The 12,596-nt window shown below is 38.6% G+C and overlaps 1 pseudogene; it reads left to right on the forward strand.

Annotated features, from left to right (window-relative positions):
• Nucleotides 1-2,447: 2,447 nt before the first annotated feature.
• LOC139002120 (large ribosomal subunit protein eL21-like) lies at nucleotides 2,448-2,928 on the forward strand (annotated as a pseudogene).
• The last annotated feature ends 9,668 nt before the right edge of the window (nucleotides 2,929-12,596 follow it).

A 12,596-nucleotide genomic window follows, 5' to 3' on the forward strand; every position in this document is an offset into this window, starting at 1 on the left:
TCTCTTCCACCACTTAACTATCACTACTTACCACAGGGCCTGAAGTTGTGATATCTACATGCATATTTATTACGTTCTTCACATAGTTATGTTACTCAAATACAAAAGGGGCACCTAGAATTTTCAAAAAATTTAGTCTTTTGGTTTATATAGACATATACTAGAAGCCTGGTGCATGAAAATTTGTGCACTCGGGGGGTCCCTCAGCCCGGCCTGCACCCTCTCCCAATCTGGGACCCCGCATGGGGGATGTCCACCTGCTAGCTTAGGCCTGCTCCCTGAGGATTGGGCCTAAGTTGCCAGTTAGACATTCTTCTGGCAGCCCTGGAGCCCTCAGGGGATGTCCGCTCACTATAGGAGTGGGCCTAAGCCACAGTTGGACATCCTTAGTGCTGCTGAGGAGGCAGGAGAGGCTCCTGCCACCCCATTGTGCTCACAGCCTTTGGCCTGGCTTGTGGCTGAGTGGAGCTCCCCTTGTGGAAGTGCACTGACTACCAGGGGGCAGCTTCTGTGTCATTCCCAGTCATTCTGCTATTAGGGTCAATTTGCATATTACCCTTGTATTATATAGGGTATGTGTTACATTTCTCTTTTAATAAAGCAAGATGTTTTTATTCATAACATTCTCATTGATAAAATGTCTCCAACCTTTCCCTTGGCAATATGATTTTTGAGCAGAAAGGCAAGTCTTTCTGCTTTTTCACATCTACTGGCTGATTCAAACATCCCTCAGTTTCTCATCAACAAATTGGTGAGCAGATAAGAAACACCCTCTTCCTGAGAGTGTGGTTATGAGGCTTAAATGCAGAAATACATACAAAGTGCTTCCCCAGAGTAGATTTACTTAAAAATGCCTACCATTATTCCCAATGTTCCATAAACATTAGTTGCCTCCTTCTCTTTTTGTTCCAGCTACAAAAGCATATGTCCTATATTCTAAAACTATCTTAACAAAGTCAGATGCGATTCTATTTAAGCAAAGCCCTTCTCTGCCCTATAAAGTTACCAAAGTTACAGTGTTGTGCTTAACACAAACAGCAGTTGGAGAGCTGAAGGCAGTTCAATAAATCATGAAAGAATATAAAGTTCAATAAAGAAGAGTTTAATTGGAACCTGTAATACCTCCATCTGCTCCAATATCTTTTATTGAGTCCCAATTATTATTGCCTGAGGTAGATAAGCTTTAGACTAATCTGAATGAAGTGAGGTGTAACACTAATTGTTGCATTTGAACTCTTATCAGATTAGAATCTGTGCAGCTACACACATGCCATACAATAGCTTTCAGGTCCTTGTTTTTCTGCCTTTGGGAGATTATTCTATCTAGGGTGTTTTGATGTGCTATTAAAATATATTTTGCACAAGATAAGATGTTCCCTGGGACTTTGTTTCATGAGAGAGAAAAGAACACTGCTCTAGCAGTCTAGTACATAGCCAGATGCGATTCATGTTTGCCTTCTCTAGGGCAAGGCCAACCAATATGCAGGCAAATAATTACAGACCTGAAAATATTGTCTGTGTTATGAATAATAATGAATAATAAAAATATAAACAAACAAACAAACTGTCTTTGGAGGTCCTGATCTCTAGGGGGAAAAAATAAATTTAGAGGAAGAAAAAATGAACCAACATTTGGAAAGTAAGAGGCCAGGCACAAAACTCTACCAGTGGGAACTATCATTCATATTTAACAGATCAATGAGGTTAAGCAGAAGTCACACAGTTGGCAAATGAATGAGCAGAGATTCAAACTCAACCAACCAGGTTAATGTTTTTTGCTCCCAAACATGGTTCATTCTACTGTTCCTCCCTGTTTTATGACAAGCAGACTCAGAGGACTGTTGTTAGATCAAATTTATAAGGTAGGTGAAATGTTCTTTGAAAGCTGAAGGATGGAGAAGCCCAGTAGGCATGTGGACACACCCTGATCCAGTTTCTCAAACATTAGAATGCAATGTTATGAAAATAAAATAGGCCCAGCTGATGTTGCTCAGTGGTTGAGCATCGACCCATGAACCAGGAGGTCACTATTCGATTCCGGTCAAGTCATATGCCTGGGTTGTAGGCTTGCTCTGCAATAGGAGGAATGCAAGAGGCAGCCGATTAATGATTAACATCATCATTGATGTTTCTATCTTTATCTCCCTCTCCTTTCCTCTCTCTGACATCAATAAAAACATATTTAAAAATTTTAAAAAATAAAATAGAATTGGATGAAGTTGTAAGCACACATTAGAAAGTTAAAATACTATGTTTTTAAATTTTGTTTACTTTTATTTATGGTACAGAAGAATAGAGCCACATGCCCAGAGAACCTCCTTCCTTCCCTCTCACCTTTTCTCCTCATTGTCCTTCTCCATCTCCTATTACATATTCTCACATACATAAACTTGAAGAGAACAAGCTTCTTTTTGGCTGAAATAACCATCTTTCAGTAATTCGCCAAAATGACTAACACAAAGGGAAAGAGAGGCACCCACTATATGTTCTCTGGGCCTTTTAGAAAACATGGAGTTGTTTCTTTGTCCACATACATGTGAATCTACAAGAAAGGTGAAGTAGACATCAAAGGAATGGGAACTGTTCAAGAATGAATGCCCCACAAATGTTCCCATGGCAAAACTGGAAGAGTCTGCAGTGTCACCCAGCATGTGGTGGGCATCTTTGTAGACAAACAAGTTAAGGGCAAGATTCTTGCCAAGAGAATTAATGTACATATTAAGCATATTAAGCATATTAAGCACGTGAAGAGCCGAGATAGCTTTCTGAAACATGTAAAGAAAAATGATCAGAAGAAGGGAGCCACAGAGAAAGGAACCTGGGTTCAGCTGAAGCGCCACCCTGTTCCACCCAGAAAGGCACACTATGAGAACCAATGGAAAGGAGCCTGAGCTGTGGGAGCCCATTCCCTATGAATTCATGGCATGATAAATGAAAAAACATAAAAGACCTTTGTACTGTTAAAGTGGAAAAAAAATCTTGAAGAGAACAAAGTCCTTAAAATAAATTTTAAAATAAATAAAAAGAAGATGAAGTGGAAAGTATTTAAAGTCTTCGGGGAGGGACAAAACTGTCATTCATATCTTGGGGCAGTGTTCTCAGAATCCTTTCAGAATTACAATAATATAATCTCTTACTTGATTTATAAGCTCCTAAAGGGCAGAGGTATATATTAAGGTTCTTTGTATTCCCATCATCTAGCATAGTAAATAATAATAAATGTTTACTCTTAGTAGGAAATACATGTGCACACACACACACACACACATTAATAGTGAATACCTTCTCTATAAAAACTTTGTAGTACTCACCTTGAGATAACTGAGGCAACTATAGTAAGTTTCAAAAAGCAGATTAGGAGTTCCAGCTTTTGAAAAAAGAAACTAGAAGAATTATAAATTCTAATTAAGTACCAATGGGTAGAAAAAACAACAGAAAATTGTCGTGTCAACAAAGGCAAGGAGAAAAAATTTTTTTAGGAATAGTGTCAAATTCTACAGTGAGGTCAAATAAGATATATAAGAAAAAGTAGCCAACATATTAAGCAACAAGAACACTGGTAACCTTTGAAAAAACAGTGAATTAGTTTAGTCTTCTAATATGGCTATAGTTTCATTTATTAAAATAATGTCTAAAATGTCTAAATCATCTTATATCTAATTTACATGGAAAACCAAGTCACTATAATAAATGAGTTCATCCATTCAACAAAAATAAACCAAGCACTCACTAACTCTCTGTTAGGCATTGGAAATTTAAAAAAGTAGATAAATGGTAATTTTCAGGAAACCTTTCATCTAATTTACCATTCTTTTCAAAATTTGCTGTGCATCATAATCTTATTGAGTAACCTTTAGAAAACATAGATTTCCTTGGGTTTATTACAAGACTGAGTAAATTTGAATCAATTATTACAGAACCAAGCTATGTATATTTCTATATGTTTTATCTGTGTTCATAAATCTAAAGTGAATCTCTTGTAGACAACATATAGTTCAACCTTATGTGTTTTTATTTATTAAATCAATTCAGTTAATTTATTAAATCAACTCTATATATTTTAATTAAAAATTTTAATTCATTCATGTTCAGAGTAAGTATAGACAGGTAAGAATATTTTGCCATTTTGTCACAATTTTTGTCTGCATTGAAGATTTTTGGTCCCCCTTTACTTCTTTTGCTGCCTTATTTTGTGTTTCATTAATTTTTTGTAGTGACATGCTTTGATTTCTTTTTCATTTTCTTTTGTATATTTTCTACAGGTATTTTTTATGGTTGCTATAGTTCATAGATGCAGCACCTTATAACAAACTATTTTAAGCTAATAACAACTTAACTTCTATTGCATACAAAGATTTCTACAATTTTACCTCTCTCCCAACATTTTGTTATTCATGTAATAAATTATGTTTTTATTATATACTAGAGGCCTGGTGCACAAAAAATTTGTGCACTCAGGGGGGTCCCTCAGCCCGGCCTGTGCCCTCTTGCAGTCTGGGACCCCACAGAGGATGTGCACCTGCTGGCTTAGGCCTGCTCACTGGGGCATCGGGCCCAAGCTGGCAGTCAGACATCTCTCTGGCAGCTGGCAGCCCTCGGGGGATGTCCAATTACCAGCAGGGAGCAGACCTAAGCTGCAGTCAGACATCCTTAGTGCTGCTGTGGAGGTTGGAGAGGCTCCCACCACCACCGCTGTGTTGGCAGCATCAGCCTGGCTTGTGGCTGAGCAGAGCTCCCGCTGTGGGAGCACACTGACCACCAGGGGACAGCTCCTTGCATTGAGCATCTGCCCCCTGGTGGTCAGTGTGTGTCATAGTGACCAGTCATTCCCAGTCGTTCTGCTGTTAGAGTCAATTTGCATATTACCCTTTTATTATATAGGATAGAGGCCTGGTGCACAGGTCGGGGCCGGCTGGTTTGCCCTGAAGGGTGTCCTGGATGAGGGTGGGGGTCCCGCTGGGGTGCCTGGCCAGCCTGGGTGAGGGGCTGATGGCTGTTTTCAGGCTGGTCACACCCCCTTCAGGGTGGGGGTCCCCACTGGGGTGCCTGGCCAGCCTGGGTGAGGGGCTGAGGGCCTTTTTCAGGCTGGTCAAGCCCCCCAGCCACGGAAGCTACCAGCCTCTCCTTTTTTTCTTTCTTTTTTAATTCTAGGATTTATTTACCTTCTATAATTGAAACTTTGTAGCTTTGAGTGGATCTCAGAGCCGGCCAGGGCAGGTGGGCGGGAAGCTTGGCTTCCTCCACCACCAGGGACAACCCAAGCCTCCTGCTAGCTCCAGCTCCGTGGCCACGACCAGCTGAAAGCAGGTATCTGGGGTTTATTTACCTTCTATAATTAAAACTTTGTTGCCTTGAGTGGAGCTCAGAGCCGGCTGCGGCAGGCGGGAAGCTTGGCTTCCTCCATCATTAGGGCAACCAAGCCTCCTGCTTGCTCTAGCTCTGTGGCTGCCGGCCGCCATCTTGGTTGGGTTAATTTGCATATAGTCACTCTGATTGGTTGGTGGGCATGGCTTAAGGCATAGCAAAGGTACGTTCAATTTGCATGTTTGTCTTTTATTAGTGTAGATACATAATATACTTATAGCTATTTATTCTTTATAACTTTGTTTTCCAACTTCTATAACATAATTAAAAGTGATTTACTCACCATCATTATAGTATCCAGCATTCTGTATCTGTCTATACATTTATCTTTACTAACAAGCCTTACATTGTACATGTTTTCATTTTGCTGTTTAGTGCCTTTGTTGTGATTTGAGGGACATACTTCAGCATTTTTTTTGTAAGTCAGGTCTATTGCTGATAAATTTTCAATTTTTGATTATCTAGGAAAGTCTTTACTTTTCCTTCATTTTTGAAAAATACTTTTGCTGGATATAGTATTCTTGGTTGGTAGGGTTTTTTTCACCCTTTATCACTTTAAATATGTTATCCCACTGCCTTCTGGCATGAAATGTTTCTACTGAGAAATCCTCTGATAGTCTTATAGTAGTTCCCTTATATGTGACAAGTAGCTTATCCCTTGCTACTTTCAAAAAATCTTAGTCTTTGATTTTTGACACTTTAATTATAAGGTGTCTTACTATGGATTTCTTTGAGTTTTATCCTAATTGAGTTCTGCTGAGCTTCTTGAATCTGGGTCTCCATTTTCTTCTCCAGATTCAAGAAGTTCCATTAATTCTTTAAATAAGCTTTCTGCCCTTTCTCTCTCTTCTTTTTCTGCCGCTCCTTTAATGCATATATTGGTCCATTGGGTGGTGGACCATATGTCCTTTGAGCTTTCATCACTCATTTTTACTTTCATTTTTGTTCCCCCAATGGAATAATGTTAAATGACCTATCTTCTGCTTGGTATGTCTGTTGTTGAACCCCTTTCGTGATTTTTTTAGCTCAGTTATTGTATTCTCCAGCTCCAAAATTTGTGTTTGACTCTTTTTTAAAATTTCTATCTAACTGTGGATATTCTCATTTTGTTCGTGTAGTTTTCCTTTTGTTTATAGAACATCTTCATGAAGATTACTAGGATTGGTTTCTTTTGATTGATCCATGTTTCTTCAAATATCTCATAGCTTTGTGTTAATATTCACACATTTGTAAAACAGCCCTCTTCCTGTCTTTATACTCTGGCTTTGTGCAAAGAGAATCTCTTACCAATCTGCAAGCTAGTGTTCTGATGACCTCAAAAACCACTTGGAAAAGCAATTTATCAAGGCCTATATGTGAAATTTCTCAGTTAGAAAGGCTTGCTGATTTCTTCAGAAGTTTGTAATTTCTTCTTTCTTCTGGTATCTTTCTGCAACTTCTCTGGCCCTTTAGCAGCAAGCTAAAGTCACCAGGTATGAAAGTGTTCTGGCCCCTATCAGCACTCCAGGTCAGTCTCTTGAGCAGCCTTCTGAAAAGCAAGAATGGCAGACACATGCTGCACTTGACCCCTTTCCTCCTGAGAGAGAAACCTCAAATTGTGAGCTTTATCCCAATTAAACCATGAACCCTAGGTATTCAAGCTGTGTGGTTCTGTAACCACTCTAAGTAAGGTGAGATTGATACCAGGCTTTGAAGTACCCTCCCAAGCCCTGGAACATCAGTAACATGTTCCACTCTTTCCTTTCCTCCCTGATTGCACCAGACCAGGACAATCTCTCCTGGCATTGAGCTGTTGCTGGCTTGGGGGAGGGACTGACATAGGTATAGTGAAATTGCTCTTATCCATTTCAATGAAGTTGTTCTCAGTTTTGTGCTCACCTGGGGTACTGCAACTTCTTAATTGGATTCTGAAAATCTCATAAAAGTATTTGGCTTATACTTCATTGTTAAATCAGTGTTTCTAGGGGACAAAAGACAGCATGGATCTCCTATTGTGCCAGCTGATGTCAACTCATATTTTATTCTGCATATTCAAAAGTGAGAGTAAGTTTCTGATATTTTAACATATTAAAAGCCTGAGAAAATTTACCACTCACAGTAAACCACTAAATTTTCTTAAGAAATAATTTGCATAAAAAAGGAAAGAATGGTTTGAAAGAAATCATGGTAAGCAAATAAACTGTCGAATATTAGAGTCATTCTGAACAATCATTGACTCTAAAAAAACAAACAAAAAATCATGTGATACAAAAACTAGATAAAAATAAAATAGTAGAAGTTGTATTATGTAAAATGGGGAGAATAATGGGATTCCTGGGTTGTGTGCATTGTACCAGTAAAGAATGGGATTTGATTAAACCACACTGCCAATTTAGGTTTGCATATTCTTGTAACGATTTGAATATCTTTTTCAGGTCATAATCCCAATTTTAAAACACACACACCTATTCATTCTTCTTCTTCCTATCCTCAGCTCAGGAGTCTAAGAAAGTAATAGGTCACCAACTACTATTGTCTATCCATTGTAACAGTAAAGATGTTTCGATGATCTCCCTCTTCTGAAAACTCTGAGCACCTCATTTAAACTTTCCACCAGAAATTAAATGTTTCCTATTCATCCACCCTCACCTCTTCTTTTGAAGTTTACTTTAAGATTTGGTCTCTTTATTTCTAACCAAAGTAGCAGAGTATAATCAGTGATGTGTATCATAATTACTGGAGAATGTTTTGCAAATATATATATATACTGGTTTCCACATTCACATTTCCAGATGTACATATGCAATAGCATTGAGATGAATCCCTGCCAGTAATATTCTTTGAAAGCTTCTCTCCACCCAAGTTATTCTGATGCACAGTTCATGATCATCAAATCAGATCTATTTGAATTTTCCAGGACAACATGCAACAAGGTATTTATAACAAGGTTCTGTCATGTATTGAATCTACCCTGAACAGTAACTTTCTATAGTGAAATCTCAATTGATACTTTTAAATCTATAAGATGTAACTTTCAAAATTCCTTTTAAAAACCATTAGCAATATATACTCATTATAGGATATAAGGGTAAAAAAATACAGTTCTTAATTCTTTTTTACTTTTTCACTTTTTATTTTAATACTTATTATGTATATATACTTTTTGCTAAAAAATCACATCATGCTTTATATACCAGTTTGTTTTTGTCTTTCTTCATGTAATATAATATTGTGGTTATTTTCCAATCTACACTAATAAAAGAGAAAGATGCAAATTAATCATCACTCCGCCATTCCTCTATACACATCAGCCAATCAAGAGCGAGTATGCAAATTAACCCAACTAAGATAGCAGCGGCCATGGAGCTGGAGAGAGCAGGAGCCTTGGGTTGCCCCTGTCGATGGAGGAAGCCAAGCTTCCCTCCTGCCTTGGCCAGCCCTGGGCTCCCTCAAGGCTACAAAGTTTCAATTATAGAAGATAAATAAATCCCAGATACCTGCTTCCAGCCCGCCCTGGCCTCTGCTCAGGAGGAACTAAAAAAAAAAAAGAAAGAAAGAAAGAAAGGAAAGGCTGGGAGCTTGGATCACCAGGGGGCGTGGCCAACCTGAAATCGGCCATCAGCCCTTCACCCAGGCTGGCCAGGCACCCCAATGGGGACCCCCACCCTGAAGGTGGTGTGGCCAGCCTGAAAATGATCCTCAGCCCCTCACTCAGGCTGGCCAGGCACCTTAGCAGGACCCTCACCCTGATCAGGGACACCCTTCAGGGCAAACCAGCCGGCCCCGACCTGTGCACCAGGCCTCTATCCTATATAATAAAAGGGTAATATGCAAATTGACTCTAACAGCAGAACGACTAGGAATGACTGTTCACGATGACACACACTGACCACCAGGGGGCAGACGCTCAATGCAGGAGCTGTCCCCTGGTGGTCAGTGTGCTCCCACTTAGGAAGCTCTGCTCAACCACAAGCCAGGCTGATGCTGCCAGCACAGCGGTGGTGGCGGGAGCCTCTCCTGCCTCCTCAGCAGCGCTAAGGATGTTCGACTGCAGCTTAGGCCTGCTCCCCTCTGGCAAGTGGACATCCCCCAAGGGCTCCTGGGCTGCCAGAGGGATGTCTGACTGCCAGCTTAGGCCCCATCCCCAGGGGAGCAGGCCTAAGTCAGCAGGTAGACATCCCCTGAGGGGTCCCAGATTGCAAGAGGGCACAGGCCGGGCTGAAGGACCCCTCTGAGTGCACAAATTTTGTGCACCGGGCCTCTAGTGTCTTTATAATAACCTTCCAGCACTTTGTTTTATGTTTCATATATAGAGACATCTCTGATTTATCTACCCAGTCCACATTGTTGACCATTTAATAGTTTTCAATTTTTTACTAAGATAAATAATAATGTGAAGTTCTTCAGCATTCATCTTTGTACTCTTCTCAAGAGAGATTCTCAGAAATAGAATTGATGGGGTGAGCATTTAAAAAAACTCTTCATTCCATATACATTGCATTAAGTTTCTACTATTTATATAGATCTTCATTTCTATATGAAGGTTTATACTACCTTAGAAACTCTACACACTTTTCTAGATCATTATGAAATATGTGCTCTAAGGACAGAACATTTTAATCTTCATAGAGTAGAATGGAGTCCTGGGGAAGTAAGAGACATGACCTCTTTTCCCTTCATTACAACTTACTTTCTCTGTAGGCTATAGCAATTCAATAAACTATTTTGTTGAAAAACTGCCTCAAGGTTCTACAGAGTAAGGAAGAAGGAGAAAGTTATACTTGCATTCTCCTAAAGATTGGACTGTGTGCTATAAAATTCAAGCCAACAAAATGAGAGAAAAAATGAAGAGTTAAACTTAACACACAAGAGCAAACAGTGACTATATTGCTTTAGGGGTAAAATTAAAAAGAATTACATTTAAAATATCTATAGAAGTTCTGAAATTGAACCACCTTGCCTTGCTTTTCTGTTTAAATAACTACAATTTTTTGCAAATGCACTTTAGAAAAGTTGACATTGTCCCCTATTTCTTAATGTAATTTTTATTAAGATTATAGGTTATTTTCTTATTCTTTTTTTCACAAATGCTCACTTTAAATTAATAAAGGAAAGCGTTTAATTGTTTTTAAAGTACTAACAATAGGAAGTCTCCTAAAGTGATGCTGATTTAGTGGAAGCAGAGAAAAGCCTATTTGAAATGAAATAGTAACAGTTTTAAGTTTTGTAGAATCTTTTGGAATTCTGTAAAAATCATTCATTCTAAAAACATTTCTGAGCATTTTTATGTGCTCATCACTGTGAAGAAAAGAAAGATTCAGAAAAAAAATAAGACAGTTGATCTCTCATCAAAGAGTTCACAGCATATAGAGAGAAACATGTATACAAATAACTACAGTGCCATAAATAAGCACCACTAGCCTTGAGGAAATATTTAGGCTGGAGTAAATAATAACAAGTTGAGCCCATAATCAGGTACAGAAAAAATGCTCACAGGAAGTAACTTTTGAACAGACATAAAAAGAATAGGCCTCTGCAGCACTGTAAAGGAGAAATACATTAAACGCTGGAGGGCAGAATGTTTGTCTAACCACTATACTGTACACCTAAAACTAATTCAAAATAATATTGAATGTAAACTGTGATTGAAAAATACAATATAAATAAAGAACACAGACCCATAGAACATGGACTATGCTATAGTACAAGTGGTCAGAGAAGTCTCACGTCATGCAAGAATTCTCTCTTAATATTCATTCACTATGTACCAGAAGGTACCACTTCCCCTGCTGCAATCCTAAGAGGTTACTAGAAATTGTTTCATTGAGGGCTTTTGTGCAGCTATTTTGCACAGCTCTCTTCAAACTCAAACTGATTTTTAATGACATATAACAGAAACATGAAAAAAAAATTTCAACAACTGTGCTACAACTGCAAGGGCAGTGAACCTTCAGGATTTGAGATATTTGCCACCAGAGATAAATAACTGAGCAGAACTTGAAAAAGCTGATGGTACGTAAAAGAGACCATTTCTCCTTAGCTCAGACCCACTGCTAGCAGCAGCATTTCCTGCGGAGCTGAGTGGAGTACAGAAGAGCCTGGAATCCTTCCCAGGCCTCAGTGAGCTTCTGATCAGGACTTTGATCTCCTTGGAGTGAGGCATGATGCAAATACAAAGTATTCATTACTAACTTTTCACCTCAATTTTATCTCAGAGAAATTTAAGAGCTGAACTGTAAAATTTCAACGGAGGCAAACAATGTTATTTTATGAGTAACAGCCTGCTAAATTAAGAAAAAATTAAAATGTTATAAGCAATTCACATCTTTTATATGTATGTGGTGTTTCTGTATGAAATATGAAGGTGGATGATGGCTGGCAGCCCTCCAGGGCTCTGCAAAACTCAGCACATCAGCAGCCACCATTTATCGGCAGCAGCAGAGGCTGCAAGTCAGAGGTTTAAGTTCCTCTCTGCATCTCATGTCCATCTATTTCTTCTCTTTTTATCCTCCTCCCCACCAAAAATCAAATTTAATGATTTAATATTTATTATTTTTAAAACGGAAATATAAAAAGACGTCATTTAAGCTGCATTGGGAGATTTACAGTAAGAGAATGCTGGAACTCCACGTTCTTTTCCTTAATGTTTTCTAGAATGAAGCATTAGTCAAGAAAAGAAGACTAATATTCACAAAGTATTGGTTGAGTGAATAAATAATTATCTGTTTGGCAGGAGCTAGAGAGACTGGCCTGCCAGACATGGAATTACAGAAAGCATGATAGAAGGTCAGGAGGGAGCATCCTATCTTTCTTCCCAGATGGTGATAGCAAATTACTTGGAATTCTCTGAGGAAAAGATCTGGTACTTAACAGAAATTAATAATATCTCATATTACATATTTTGGTACATTTATTCCTCATAACAACCTAGGACGTGGGAAATATTGCACCCATTTTACATATGAGGGAACTGAATTTCAGAGAAATTAAGTAAAATAAGTTGCTAGCAACTGAAAGATTTAATTTCTGTAGAACACTAAAACAAATAACACTCCCCTTGCATGGTGCCACCTCACATGTCTCTCCAGTCTTAGCACCCAGATGGAATTCACTGCATGTAGATTACTGATATCTGTTCCATAAAGAAGTAAAAATCCAATTTATAATTCTCTTACTCCCTTCTCTTCATCCGGCTCCTAACAACCTCATAAATTGGATTTTTTAAATTAAGATTGCAATCCAAAATCACTTCA

Source organism: Myotis yumanensis, unplaced genomic scaffold, assembly GCF_028538775.1.
Source record: "Myotis yumanensis isolate MYYU_CA2020_CCGP unplaced genomic scaffold, mMyoYum1.0.hap1 SCAF_2, whole genome shotgun sequence".
NCBI lineage: Eukaryota > Metazoa > Chordata > Mammalia > Chiroptera > Vespertilionidae > Myotis > Myotis yumanensis.